At 39.4% G+C, this 15,475-nt stretch overlaps 1 protein-coding gene across 1 annotated transcript in view; it reads left to right on the top strand.

Annotated features, from left to right (window-relative positions):
• Tnfaip8l3 (TNF alpha induced protein 8 like 3) overlaps positions 1-15,475 on the top strand; it is a 36,832-nt gene that overhangs the window by 20,134 nt on the left and 1,223 nt on the right. The window lies entirely within an intron of this gene.

Raw genomic sequence — 15,475 nt, 5'->3', positions numbered from 1 at the left:
CTTGTCACTGGAGGAACCTCCTGGACAGAAGGAAGCCAGGTGTCTTCGTGGACCCATCGAGTCTGGACCATCTGGTGCTACTTCCCCAAGTGTGTTGTGCTTTCTTTCCAGGGCCCAGGGCCTCCCTTGGTTTGGCTCAGAGTCCATTTTGTTTATTCTGAGATGGCTAACAAGGATTCTACTTTGACAGACACCTTAAGCCAATACTTCCAATGTATTTGGTTTAAGAAATCTAATCAGTTTTTTTTTTTCTTTGAAAACATTTTGGTGTAAATATTTGGTTTGATTTGTTTGTTTGGCTGATTTGCTTGCTTTTGGATCTCTGAAGATGGTACTTTGGAACTTTGAAGGCATTTGGTGTTTGTGTTGTTTGTATTGGTTTTCAGTGTCTTTGAAATGTTTTGCTTTGTTATCGTTTGACTTTGTCTCCTGACTTTCCTTCTCAAATGCATAATTCGCCTTTTTTCTGTTGCTTCTTTCTGTGACATCACTTGTCCCAGAGTTTTCCTTGGGCAGCTTTTTGTGTTCACAGCACAGCATCTTTATTACACAACCAGTTCTGAAATTCTTTCCTGCTTTAAAGCTCCAAATCTCAATTTGGCCCCACTGAGGTCCCTACAGATTAGGGGAACTCATTGGGCCGTTAAATCAAATGTCTGCAGACCCGCAACAATTTTCCGGGGCATTCATCTTCAAGCTTCTTGGTGAGTTTCCTTGTGTTACTTGATGGGTCGATCCTGTGAAATGTGGGTCCTGCATCCCTTTGCTTCTGCTCTTCTAACAAGCCCACTAAATATTGAAGAGCCACTGACACAAAAAATAGACATTTCCTAGACACATCCATCTTCTGCTCCAGGTCATATGTAGTGATGCATGGATTTTCTGGGGAGCAGCTTGGTAAAACTGATCTCTGCTCCTTCCAGGTGTATAAAGATCCTAAAGTCTTTCAGACTGATGAGAAAATGGGCCCCAAGGATAATGGAGTTCCCTGGGGATCGCATTCTGGGAAAAAGAAGGGGCTACAGCCAAAGGGGCAAGTAGTCTCTCTGAAAGAGATTGCAAACAATTCCAGCAGCTGGTGAGACCATTTCACAGGCGAGACTAAAACCAGATAATGATGAGGTGATGGTGGGTGTAGCTGGACCTGGACCAGGACTGATCAGATGTGCAGATGTGTGTATCTTTGGCCCTCTTTTTTAAACTTTTTTCTTACTTCAGGACCCTAAATGTGGGCTTGAGAGGTTTGCTCCATCTCTGTCACCCCTTCCCAACGTGACCACCTTGCATAAATATTTCTTCTGCTTTCTACTTTTAATTTGGCTCATCTAATTGGCTTGTTGTGGAAGGGTGGCCAGATGTGCTTGACACAAGTTGTGACCTCCAAGTTACCTGCTAGAAATCAGCCTGGAACATGCACGCACGCGCGCACACACACACACACACACACACACACACACACACACACACACACACACACACACAAGAAAGAAAGAAAGAAAGAAAGAAAGAAAGAAAGAAAGAAAGAAAGAAAGAAAGAAAGAAAGACCAAACTCACTGTCCCCCTCAGCTAGAGAGAAAGAGAGATGGCTTATCTTGAGTCTGTAGGACAGACATCACCTTTTGGCCCTCTGTTGCTAAACTAAGCCTTTCTCACAACTTAAAGAAACAGGATAAACATTCTGTTTCTAAAGTGGGTGATCTAATATCATGTGGTTGTGTCATGTACCTATGATAACTAGTTTTGTATATTTTTGGTTGTTTTCATATATTGTTTCTGTCAAAGATTTTTTTAAAACACTGTGGCCACCTCAGTTCTCTTTTTAAAATTAATTTTTATTATGTACTAAAATTATTTTTTGGTATGCCCAACTAAATTGCATATGCAGATTCAAATTTCAATATTATGATCATATATTAAAGCCTGATAAATACATACTATTTATATATTTAAGTATGCTAAAAGTCTCAAAACCTATTAAAATGATCTTTGGGAATGTTAAATGTTTCATAAAACTTTATTATATATAGAGAGATTTTGATAAGGATTTCCGTCCAAAATCAATCTTCATTTATATACCAGGTACATGAATTAATAAGATTTTTTCAAAAATATTCTTTTTTAATAAGTGCTCTGTCTATATGTATGCCTGCATGCCAGAAGAGAATATCAGATGGTTGTGAGCCACTGTGTGGTTGCTGGGAATTGAACTCAGGACCTCTGGAAGAACAGCCAGCACTCTTAACTGCTGAGCCATTTCTCCAGTACCCTAAAATATAATTAGCCTAAAACTTAAATTAAAGTTTTTATTATGGTTGGACTACATATAAATTAATAGAGACGTATGTTTACTGAAGATCTCTGTCTTCTCCTTTTCATAATGAAGATTATAGAAAATAAAATCCCAACACAATTTTGTTGAAAATGTTGGTTTATTGAAATATATCTTATGTATTGTTACAAACATAAACTGTCTGTATTAGGTTATGTTTTATTTTTATATAATGTACGTACTGTCAAAATTGATTTGAAAGTAAGTGCTCATGTAAACTAACTTGGTTTGACTTCATTTTGGCTATAGTAAATGAAAATTGAAATAAATCAATATGATAAAAGACAAAAAGTATATTTAATCAATGTGACATACAGCTAAAACAAATAGAGATGACGGATGGTCCTAATTGTCCTTGGAACAATTATCAAGAGTTTTTAAATTTAAAAAATTTGAAACGGCTTTTAGTGACAAGATACACATAATCCTATAATTCTGGTCAAGATGTTCTCTTCTCAGCCGGCATCCCACTTCTGTTCTGCAGCATGGCCCCTCCCATTGCTTGAGGATGTAAGTTAGCTTGAAGAGGTGATTGTTCCTTCTGCAGGCTGTGTTCTTCCTATTGACAGTTGCCCTGCCCTGAGATTCTGGACTATTTATTCCACAGGTTAGAGGGCTAGCTCATGTCTGTGTGTTTAGATATGCTGTATGTGTGTATATGTATAAATACACACACATCTTAATGATTTTAAGGATAGTTTTGACCGTTACTGCCTCTTTAAAAACAAACAAAGAATGGGATTTTTAAAACCCTTATTTTAGCCAAGCCTATGCAAGAGCAAACTCCAAGTATTTTTAAATTATCATTTTGAAAACCTACTTTGAAGCTTGTGCAGACATCTTAGAGTTTACAGATCATCATAATATGTTACACCATAGTGATATATATATTTAAAAAATACTCATGTCTATTTTTATATTATTGTATAATAATAATAAATGTCAAATATTATCCTGCTCTGAATGCCTAATCCTACTTTTGGTGCTTCAGAAACAATAAAAAGAAATAATTTTTCTAACAAAAATCCATTTCAAGCTATATGTTATACCTTAAATCTTTAACAAATAACTAGTTTAAGTTTGATTAAGGAAATAAGAACTAATATGTACTTTTGTTTATAATTATTGGATAGCTAAGACACCATATGTTTTGTTTTGTTCTGTCTAGTGACTTCTTCATTTAAAATTACCTTATTAAAATTGTTTTCTAAATTTTGTAATAATGTTTTAATAAAAAATAATAAACTTTTGTAATAATAATATTAAGATTAAAGTATATTATAAACAGCTATGTAAAAATAAATATGCTTGTAACTAAGTTAAAAATAATATAAAGGCTATAAAATTTTTGAAGGTTAATTTAATGCCCTGAGATAAAATTAATGCTTGCTTTTCTATAGTAATCTTTTCTTAAATATTGAATTGTTCTTAGCATCCTTTTACTAAATGGACATTTAAGAGTTGTGATTAAATTATGTTTTCTTATTGGACAAAAAAGCTTTTTCTTTTTGAATAGCCAGTCATTGCCTTAAGATAAAAAAAAAATCTGCTTAAAGAGCAATGCCTCCTTAGAATAATCCTATTAAGTCATATAGTGATTGTAAAACTTGCTGTAATGGACAAATGTTTAAATCTGTTTATAAAATCTGGTCTATTAGATAAACCAATAACACACAGTATTGTACAAAAGACTTTTAGTTATGTTAACTAAGTTTAAACTAGTTACAGAGACTTCTAAGTATGAAAAACAGATGATTATATCAACTAAAAGAAAAAAAAAAGACATCACATCAAAGACCCCTTTCTGATTTACAGATGAAGACTGTGCCAGATACTTCCAACCCACTCCTAGGAGGCTGCAAACTTCCCACATCATCTGAGAGTACCTTCATGTAAACTTCGAAAATGTTGGATGTTCTTATCTTTAACCACTGATAGCAAGCGCTCTGAGTAACTAAACAGTTTTCTCAGCTTTTATGTTTCTTTTTATTTTCCCGAGACAGAGTTTCACTGTGTAACATCTCTGGCTGTTCTGGAACTTCTCTGTAGACCAAGCTGGCCTCGAACTCAGAGATCTGCCTGCCTCTGTCACCCAAGTGCTGGGATTAAAGGCGTGTGCCACCACTGCCCTGCAACCTTTTATATTTCTTAAATATTCTTTATAATTAGATTTTAAAATTGTTTATGATATCTGATACTCCATCTAGTATATTTCTAATTGGTAAAATACTAGTCTTGGTTTTAATGATGCTACAAATGAAAATGTCATGTCCTGCCTTTTGATTATACCTTTTGTTATGACTGTTTGCTTACTCTAAACCTTATCTGAAACTAATGTTTGAAAGATTCCAGTGTTTTCATTGTTTATATAAGTCAGTATATTTGGATAAAGCAAAAATATCTGGGTTTTAAGTTAAACTTTAACTCCATTTACTCTGCTAGAGATACCTAAAGGTTTCAGTTAATTCTTCTTATCCAAACTATACAAAAGACATCTTATACCTTAATATAATTAGCCTTGCTTAAAAATTAATTAAACAGTATTTGTATTTAATAAAAAGATAATTCTATAGTAGTGACTTCCTCAAAAGTCCCATATCTAGCCATTTAAATATAAGTAAGATAGTTCATAGATTACAAGTAACTATAAGTATAGGGAGAACTATATAGTCAATCTTATTAAAAATATATAAATTTTATGTTTAATTCATCTGTAAACTTGACTCCATTAGGCCAAACTGTGTTCTTGATTACTTAATTTTAGGTATAGTAAGCCATCACATATAAATGCTTTGCCAGATGCAGTGGGTATAAAAATAATTCCAATCCAAACCATAGTGGCTAATAGTTTTTGTATGACCTGAGGGTTTCTTTCTTAATGGCCTTTCCTCTTTCCTAAAGACTGCTGCCTTGTCCACTACTCAATCTCATTTGCATCAGATCCTGGGAATGAGTCTTCCTAGCTATGATGGACCTTAATAAATAATATGTGACCCTTGCACACACAAAGTACATTGTCCAACACGGGGAAGTGTGAACAAAATCTCCTGGAGAAGCTGTGTCTGTAGAGACCAATTGGCTGATTAAAATGTCAGTGCTGTGGAGAGACAGGACTGTCACAGGTCCAAAAGCTAGCTATGTGAGCTTGGGCTAGTTTTAGCCCTCCAGAACAGCCATTCCTTGCCCACCTCTGTGTCAGAACTGTCATCAGACAGCATCTTGGGCCCGTAGAAAAGCTTTCCCCATCTCTCTACCTGTCTTTCTGATGTCTCTCTGGGTTTGTTAAAAGAGAAGAAGCAAAGGAATACAGGATCCACATTTCACAGGATCAACCAGTCAGATAACACAGGGAAACTCACCAAGAAACTTGAAGATGGATCTCAGCATCAATCCCCAGGAATATCGTTGAGGGTCTGAAGACATAGCTTCATTTGATTTAACAGCCTGAAGAGTTCCCCTAATCTGTAGGGACCTCTGTGCTGTCAAGCTGAGATTTGGGGCTTTAAGGCTGGAAGGAAGTTCAGGACTGGTTTGTGTAATAAATATGCTTTGCTGTGAGTACAAAAAGCTGCCCAAGGAGAACTCTGGGACAAATGATGCCACAGAAAGATGAATACACAGTAACTTTAGAATTTATCCTGTTTCATGGACACCCCCTGTCTCTGCAACAGAATCTGCCAACTGGAAGCTCCTGATGGAATCCCCATTGCCTAAATTCCCATTTTTGCTTTTGACTAGCATTTCAGCCTTCTTGGGTCCCCAACTTCGCCCCAAAGTCAGCAGGAAGTAGCATGGGAATGAATACGTCGCCCATTTTCCCTGGTTAAAATGCTAAGTAAAAAGGAACTCCCTTACATGGGGGATGCTAGAGAGATAGCAATTCCATGATTGGAACTTTAAAAAATGGGGGAATGAAGGGACCAGCTCCCCATTTCAGCAGCCATAACAGCTGAACACGTGCTTGTCTGACCTTGCCTTGGTCAGATGCCTGCCTCGTGGCAAGGAACCAATCAGAAGTTAGCTGGTGATGCTATGCTTTACAGCTCTGGGTGTGCTTTACGGACAAGTGCACAGCAATGATGCACAGAGCATAGCAACCACCCTGGAAGGGCCTCTAGGCCATAACAACCAGTTGACCAATCAACACAGGGCAAGCCCTCCAAGCCTGAAGGCACACCAATCCTGAGCCTGTGAGTACCCCTAGACACTCCCCTTACGCTGCCCTATAAGATCTCTATGCAGACACTTCAAGCTGTCTATCCTAGCCATCCACCACGGTGGATGGATGGAAGGCCCGAGCTAACATGGGGTTAGCTCGTTAAACAACTATGATAAAGCCTCATGCTGTTTGCATCAAAAAAAGAAAGAATTTATCCTGTTTCAATATTAACTCTAAAAGGACTTTTAATTTTCTTTTTAAGTATCTCATTTAACTCATATGTATCTTTAAGAGCTCTTTTTTTACATAATGAATTACCATTTTTATCAGTTAACTTAGAAGAACACTAGCTTCCACCAATCTAAGAGCTGAGAATTCCATCATATAGCATCCTGTGCCTATAAAATAGCTCCCTTCATCTCACTGTACCCGTCTCTATTTGAAACTTGCCTTGATTTATGACTTTCTTTGTTCTGCAAAACTGTAAAAACTACATGAAAACCACAGCAGACAACATATTTTATGGGGAAAATGTAGAGGTAATCCTTTTGAAGTTAGGAATTAGACAGAAATGACAAATAATTCTTATTTCCCAAGATCCCACTGGTGGGTGTTCTCACCATTATAGTAAGGCAATAAAAAACAAATAAGAAAACACAAGGAGAAGATGACACATTTGTGTGGGCAACTTTGGCTACATTACAATATCCAAGAGATGCTGCATAAAATCTACTAGAATTTACTGCAGAGCTCAGCAAGCTAAGTTACTGGGAGAAGTAGAGGTGAAGTCATCTTTGATTTGGAAACCTCATATCCATTAAACACCATTCTCTCACCATTTGGTGGGATCTTCTCTGCCCTCTGATCATGCTTACAAAATGTCTGCAAGTTTTATTCACCAAATAGCCTTTGATGTAGTTTATAGTACCTTTCTTGGTTATTATTGTATGTGTGTGAGTGCATGGGGGGGTTGTATGTATCACAGCACATGTGCAGAGGTCAGAGAACAACTTCCTACTTCTCCCCTTCCACGTGGCTTCTGGAGACTAAACTCAGGCCATCAGCTTGCACAGCCATCTCGCTAGCCCTTTCTTACAGTTAGTTAAATGGCTGTTACTGGTTGGGTTCTTCTGTATGTTTCTCCAAGTGACTTAGCTTGCTGAACTCTGTTGTTAGTTCTAATAGAGAAATTTTCCCCATAAAATTTGAGAAATGATTTGAATCTTCATATCGGAAAATAATAATCAAGACAGTTTCTAAGCAGAATAAATTGGGTTACTTATCCACTGTGTTAGCAATTAAGGTGTGGTATTGTTATTGAAATATACCAACAACGAAAGACTACACTAAAAATTCAGAAATATGTCCATTAAATATGGAAAGTTGATATGAAAAAAAATGAGACCTTTGACAAATCAGTAGCAGAAAGGATGATATATTTAACCAAAAGAATAAATTGTGTGGAAACAAATAATCCAAACCTCATTGGATATGCACAGATATCCTCCAGGTGGGTTGAAGACCTAAATGTGAAAAATAGAATATCAACATTCTAGAAAATGTATGAGACTTGGTTTGGCAGGTAAGGCAGTTTTAAAGTCAGATTTAAAAAATCAAGGGAATGATTGGCTGGTATATGTTAACATTTAATCTTCTGCATACCATTGGCTGAGAATGATGTGTGTTAAAACAAAATACCAGTTTTTGAACTGTTCACATGGACAAAAAATTAAAAGGTGGACTATTGGTGAGGAAGTGTAACCTCAGGAACTCACTACTGCTGGGAGTGAAAATTCGTGTGGTCTCCTTGGAGAGAGAGCAGTTGGCATCACTTCCTCCAGGGCTTGCCAGGCACTTTCTAGATGTAGGATATGACAGACTGCTGTATGTGTACAGGAGGTGGAATGAATTTGAGGGTCTGGCAATATGCAGACATATTCATAATAGGTAAATCTTGAAAGCATGATATTAAATGAAATGTTTCTAAGGCGTTTATGTGACACCTTTTATTAAAAGTTTAGAATTAATTCCTCTTCTATAAAAACTAGAGATCAGTCTCTAGAGTCCATTAGACTCGAGGGGAGAGTAGTGGGAGAGAAGTTGAAAACAATAAGAATGTCACATCCCTCTGTCTTTTTGTGTTAATTATATTTAATTTTATTATTTTTTTATTACTGTGAATATGCATGGAGGGGCCCATGTGTGGAAGTCAAGGTTTGAAAGGTTTTTACTTCTTTTTTTTCTTTCTCTCCATTTTTTATTTAAACTAGAAACAAGATTATTTTACTTGTCAATCTCAGTTCCCTCTGCCTCTCCTCCTCCCCTGACCCCGCTACCTAACACCCTACCTACCCCATACCCTTTCTGCTCCCCAGGGAGGATGAGGCCTTCCATAGAGGGCCTTCAGAGTCTGTCATATCCTTTGGGATAGGGCCTAGGCCCACCCCCCATGTGTCTAGGCTCAGACATCCCTGTGTCTTGGAGGTCAAAATATTAAGAACTTTTCTTGGGCTGGTCAGATGGCTTGCCAGGCAAAGTGCTTGCCTCACAATGACCGGAGTTAAATCTCCAGAATTTACATAAAGGTGGAGGAGAGAACAGACTACACAAAATTGTCCTCTGACCTCTATATGTAGGCTCTGGCACATGTACACAACCGTACATCACATATACTCGATAACAATACACTTTAAAAATGTGAAAGGAACTCATATATGGATTTTAGATCTACAGTAAAGAAGCAGCAGCCTACAATCCACACGCCAGAGAAGCTAGGAAAGAAGGAGGACCCTAAGAGAGACACACATGACCCCCCAGAGAAGAGGAAATGGACAAGATCTACAAAGCTAAAGGAGATCATGGGGGGAGAGGAGAGGGAGTTAGAAGAAAGAGAAGGGGAGAAGGGGAGGGGAAAGGAGGACAGGAGGGAGCAGGAAGATTTTGTCAGGGGGGGAACGGAGGAGAGCAAGAAAAGGGATACCATCATAGAGGGAGCCATAATAGGTTTAAAGAGAATTCTGGCACTAGGGATGATGGGGAATGTACTACTGTGTATGATTATCTTACTGATTATTGAATAAAATACTGTTAGGCCAATGAGACAGCAAGTTAGATGGAACTAAGAGTCAAAGAGGATTCTGGGAAATGTAGTAGAGAAGTGCTGATCCAGGCAGGAAGTGACATAGCAAGGAGACTCATATTTAAGCGAAAGAGAAACAGGAAGGACCCTCTTTTCCCCTCGGCTCCTGCTCCAGTGGCATGATGTGATCCACCAGCTAGGAGGGACGCCAATAAGGCGTCTGATAAGATAAGTCTTATAAAATATATAGATGTATGATAATTGAGACTGAGCTAACAGATGAGAATCCTAGTCATTGGCCAAGCAGCATTGTAACTAATACAAGTCTCTCTGTGTATTCATTTGGGCCTAACTCGGGCAGGCTGCTGTCGTAAAGCTCACACGTGGCAGTGGGGCTCAGGCGGCTTTTGACAGGAAGATTTATAGTAACATAGGGAAGTGTCCAGAGATCTACAATGTAAACAATAACAAGCTAAACAATAGTCAAGAGGCTACCTTAAATGCCCTTCTCCGATAATGAGATTGATGACTACCTTATATGCCATCCTAATGTCGTCATCCAGTAGCTGATGGAAGCAGAAGCAGACACCCACAGCTAAACACTGACCTGGCCTCCGGAATCCAGTTGCAGAGAGGAAGGAGTGATGAGCAAAGGGGTCAAGACCAAGCTGGAGAAACCCACAGAAACAGCTGATCTGAACAAAGGGTTGCTCATGGACCCCAGACTGATAGCTGGGAAACCAACATAGGACTGTTCCACACCCCCCTGATGGAGGAAGTCAGTATGGAGGTCTGGACAATCTGTGGGGCCACTGGTAGTGGATTAGTATTTACCCCTAGTTCACAAATGACCATTGGGAACCCTCTCCTCATAGAGGGATACTCTCTCAGCCTAGACACACTGGGGAGGGCCTAGGCCCTGCTCCAAATGATATGACAGACTTTGAAGAACCCCCATGGAAGGCCTCACCATCCCTGGGGAGCAGAAAGGGGTTGGGATTGGGGGGTTGGTGGGGGGCAGGGGAGGAGGGGAGGGAGAGGGAACTGAGATTGACATGTAAAAGAAACTTGTTTCTAATTTAAATTAAAAAAACAAAAAATTTAAAAAGAACTGGGTTTTTTTTTTTCTGTGTATTGGCCGTATAAATGTTATATTTTCTTCACACACACACACACACACACACACACACACACACACACACACACACACACATATATATATATATATATATATATATATATATATATATTTGTAATGCTTGGTGGGTTTAAAGATGTGTTGTGCTGTTTGTATATGTACGTATGTGCATGTCTGTGTGAGAGCATGCATGTGCCCATGGAGGCCAGGAGAGGGTGTCTGGTTTGTTGGAGTTGGAGTTATAGGTGTTTGTGAGTACCTGATGAGGGAATGGGGGTCTGAAGTCTAGTCCTCATGATAGGGCAGCAATCACTCTTAACCACTGAGCCATCTCTCCAGCTGCAGTTTTTGAAAAATTAATTCCCCTGAGGGAGATAAAACCTGATCAATCTTTATTTTAAAGTGGGCAGTAATTCAAAAAAGCATTTAAACTAATTGGTTTACCACTCATGCATGGGAGTTTAATATGTACTGAAATGTGTGTTTAGTGTGGGGTGAAGAGCAGGGCAGTGGGGAGGACCACAGAACCCAGCTCTGTTATCTCCTGCATGGTGGATTTAGAAAAGTAACCTTACTTTCCCTTGCCTTGGCTTCCCTGAGTGTAAAATGCTGCTGCTGTTGTGTACATCATAGAATTGCCCCATGAATATGATCAGTTATATGCAAAAAGGATTCAGTGAGCAAGACTCCCCTGCAAGGAGAGGCGTTGTTTAAAGGAATTGTGTAAGTGGACACTGGCTTTACTGATGACTGCTCTTCTGTGGTATAAAAATCTCTCTCAGATTGTCAGAATTAACTCACCAAGTTGAAAATGATTCAGTTTCTAATAACTTCACAAATACCTGCTTCAGATAGTTCTGGTAAAGGAAAGTGATCAGATTCTCATTTACTTTTCAGAGCTAGCTATAAAATCAACAAGAAAAACAAAATCCACACATAACTTTGTTAAGACAGACATGATTCTATCAAAAAACAAAAACTGTATCTATCTTCAAATTCTGGTAAATGTGTTATTCTGTCATAATGCTGTCCTTTTTGTATTAAATGATGAGTGTTAGCTTTCCCGGATAGATGGAGATTTAAATTGAGATCCATTTAATATGCCACATAAGTAATAAGTCACAAGCATTCAGGAGATTTTGTAGTCACTGCTCTGTTGCTGTGAAGAGACACCATGACCAAAGCAACCTATAGAAGAAAGTATTTAATGGGAGGCTAGCTTACTGTTTCAGAGGTAAGTGTGCAACCATCATAGCAAGTAGCATTGTGACAGGCAGGCAGGCAGGCAGGTAGGGCCCAGGAGTACAATAGCAGGTAGTGTAGTGGCAGACAGACAGACAGGAAAGCAGACAGGCAGGCAGATAGGCAGGGCCCTGGAGTACAAAGGCAAAGGCTGCAGGCTTTGTCTAGAGTTTTGTGAACTTGAGCCCTGGAACTCTGCCGCTGACTAACCACATGTCTCTGAATGCTGCTGTCCACTGTGCCTGTTTCTTACTCTATGAGCTGGAGCAGCCAGGTCTTCTCTTGCAGGACTGTAATGATCAAAACATGGTGCATTCTGCCTCAAGGACAGACTCACCAGTTGAGTTATACGTTGCTCAGGATAGGTTGGTGGTTGGCTGGGGTGGATAAGAAAAGATTAAACAATAAGCTGAAAACTTTGACAGTTGTCTCTGCCAAAGCCTCTTCATTTCACCTCCAATGGTAGGTATTGGGGTGGGGAGGCCCCAATCAAGTCCCACCCTCCAAAATGGCCTCCCAGTGCTACAATTACAATGAACCGTCATGCCCGGCTTTATGGCTAATTTCTTATCAGATCATGTTAAACCGTTGCTTTTACTTGTAAGATGTGTCTGTGGAAGAGCTCTTGCCACAAGGAGAATAGTCATCAGCCCCTTCTGTCCTCTGCTCATATGTGCTTGCACGCTAAGAGCATAGCCCTCCGTCTTTGGTTTTGTGTCTTGCAGGCAGACACTTGCTGAACTCACTGCAGAAGGAAGTTAAAGCTCAGAGTTCTTTATGAGCATGCCCCACTCAAAATGCCTTCATGTTCCCTATCCCCTGGACTGACATAAAAGTGACTGGTGACCAGAAACATTCACTTCTCTGAGCTTCTCCACCTGGCTCTTGCCTTCTCCACGGCCATGGTCTTGTGCCGCCCCCCCCCATCCTTGTCCACTTGATTCCCCATCTTGACAGATGGTCTCCCTAAACAACACACTCTGCTTCCATCCGGATGCCATGTCCATTTATAACTTCTACTTAACATTTGCAGTTAATTTTCCCCCTGCTGTCATCTTGAGCTGTCAATAGAAATGAAGTGATGTTATTTGCTTGCTCTTACAAACAAGCCTCCATTGTATAATGTTAATATGTCTCTCTGTACTATGTTCAAGTTTTCCACTTGCTTTCTAGAAAAGTAACAAAGGTAGAGAATTAGAGTCCTGTGAGGAGGAGGAGGAAGAGGAGGAGGAGGAAGGAGAGGGGGAGGAGGAGGAGGAGGAGGATAGAATAGCTGTTCTGGCTCCTCCACCCCCACATCCTGGTGACGCTCAAGAACACTTTTCTGGGCCCTGGTGACAGCTCAAAGTCTGATGTCTTTTCGAACCCTCATTTACCTTGCCTCTCTCCCAAAGATTATTACCTTATTCTCACGATGCTCCTCTCCCTCTTTCCTGCCCACTCACCAAGCTTGATGAGTCTTTGCTGCTGTTTGTCACTATTGGTGTGCCATTTCACCATCTGGGAGAGCTTCATGTTTCTGGAAATATGGAAGCGTAACTTGTGCTCTGGCTGAACACTGTTTTTAAAGCAGCAACCCTGTGTGGCTCCAGGTCTTTCCCACACAAGTGTCCACAGAGAGCATCTTTGGTGTTCTGTCTCTCTAGACTACTTCACTCCCACTGTCACACTGCAGTCATAAATCCTCAGGCATCATAAATTACCCCTTATCCTTAATGACTAGATAATGGAAGCTTTTGTTCAGAGATAATGAAGAAAACTATCCCTGGCCAAAAGCACTTTCCTAAGGCATGCATATAGGAATGAAAAACAAAATTGTGTCAATACCTATTCTGGATATTTTAGTGTTTCCCACTAACCATAGTGAAGTTTGCTTTCCTAATCATCTTTACCCCTGACTTTGGTTCCCAAAACTTGATCCATGTTCTTCTGTCTAGCCTACAGTGTCTCTTCCTGGTATATTACCAATATGCTTCCTCTATAGAATGCTAATACAGAAAAAGTATGGATAGAAAAGCCAAAATCTCCGTGTACAAAACATACCTGAATAGGACTATGCCTTCGGATTCACACTCTCTTAAATCATTAGTAGCATTTTGTATCTCCTCCCCATAGAGCTCTGGGAGCTATAAAAGTGTTCTGTTGTCCCCATTGTCTTGATTTTACTTCTACCAATCCTATGATATAGGATTCTACCAATCTATATGATAGATGAGGCCAAGGCATGGTGATCTTCCTTCCTTCTTTCTATTGGTCAATCATGGTGTTTCCTCCTAGGGAGATTAAAAGAATTTATAGCTCTGGGGTGGAGAACCTTCCCAGACCGACAAAGAGCCAATCTAAAACTCACATTGATGATGCATCTTTTAATCAAACTACCTTAAACCACTCTTCCAAATGTCATTTAGAGATGTATTTCTCATAAAACTTTATTTTTTAAAGATTAACAAATATTCAACCCTGTGTGAGCACTGTGGCTCGACAGAAAAAAAATACCAATCTGTGGAGGTTTATTGTCACCAGAAGCTTCCGTAAATTTCAATTTACTTATACACCTTGGTTGTAGATAATTATGATGGGTTAATCAGGTGTTTTCAAGCATTAAGAGTGTATATGAAATTAAAGTTCTGTGGGTGAGCCAAGCATGCTGGCCCATTCTGATAATCCCAGCATCAAAGGGGTAGAAGTGGGAGTATTGCAAGGTCAAAGCCAGCTTGGGCTACATAGATCAGTTGTAGACTCTGCAAAGTATTTCAACAAATTCAAAACAGACTTGTGTAGACATAGTGTTGTAGGGTTCAAAAACACGTGTGCTCTCCTTTATTCACAAAGTGGAGAAGAAGCAAAATAAGTTGGCTGTGGTTTTCCTAAGTTTCATTCAGTGTGCTAGTTATACAAGGTATGTTTGATTTGTCATTTGTTGATGTTTGTATTTCCCTTCTGTGCCCTTGAGAATTAGTGACCTGGGCATAGAGACACATGTCTGTAACCCCAACACTTAGGAGGCAGAGGCAGGAGGATCTTGAGTTCAAATCTAGCGTATGCTACAAAAGTTCCAGACCAACCTGGGTTACAATAATGAGACCCTGAGTCTTTGTGATTTTTTTTGTCTTTTTTTTGTTTTTCTGTTGCTGTCAACCATGCCCAGGGCCTTGTACTTGATAAGGAAGTGCCCTCCCACTAAGCTAAATCCCCACCCCTGTGAGACCGCATCTCAGAAATAAAAATGAACAACTAAATAAATAACAAGCAAATAAACATTGGTTGGGTATCATTTCTTAACAGAGTTCTTTTGACTTCTCCCAAATTTCTGGCGTCTATTGTATAAGTTGTACATACAGGTAATAATAACCACATACAACAGCTGCGTAGCGTCTGGAATACACCACAATTTCCAAGATCTTGAAAGTGAAAATAGTATATCTTAGATTCAATAAAACATGGATCCCAAGACTCAGAGGAAAAAAACAGTGTCCATGATCAACTTGTCCATATTGTCCCTGGAAATTGACTACGTTCTGGGCACC

Source organism: Cricetulus griseus, chromosome 4, assembly GCF_003668045.3.
Source record: "Cricetulus griseus strain 17A/GY chromosome 4, alternate assembly CriGri-PICRH-1.0, whole genome shotgun sequence".
Lineage (NCBI taxonomy): Eukaryota > Metazoa > Chordata > Mammalia > Rodentia > Cricetidae > Cricetulus > Cricetulus griseus.
This window is presented reverse-complemented; position numbering and strand designations above follow the sequence as displayed.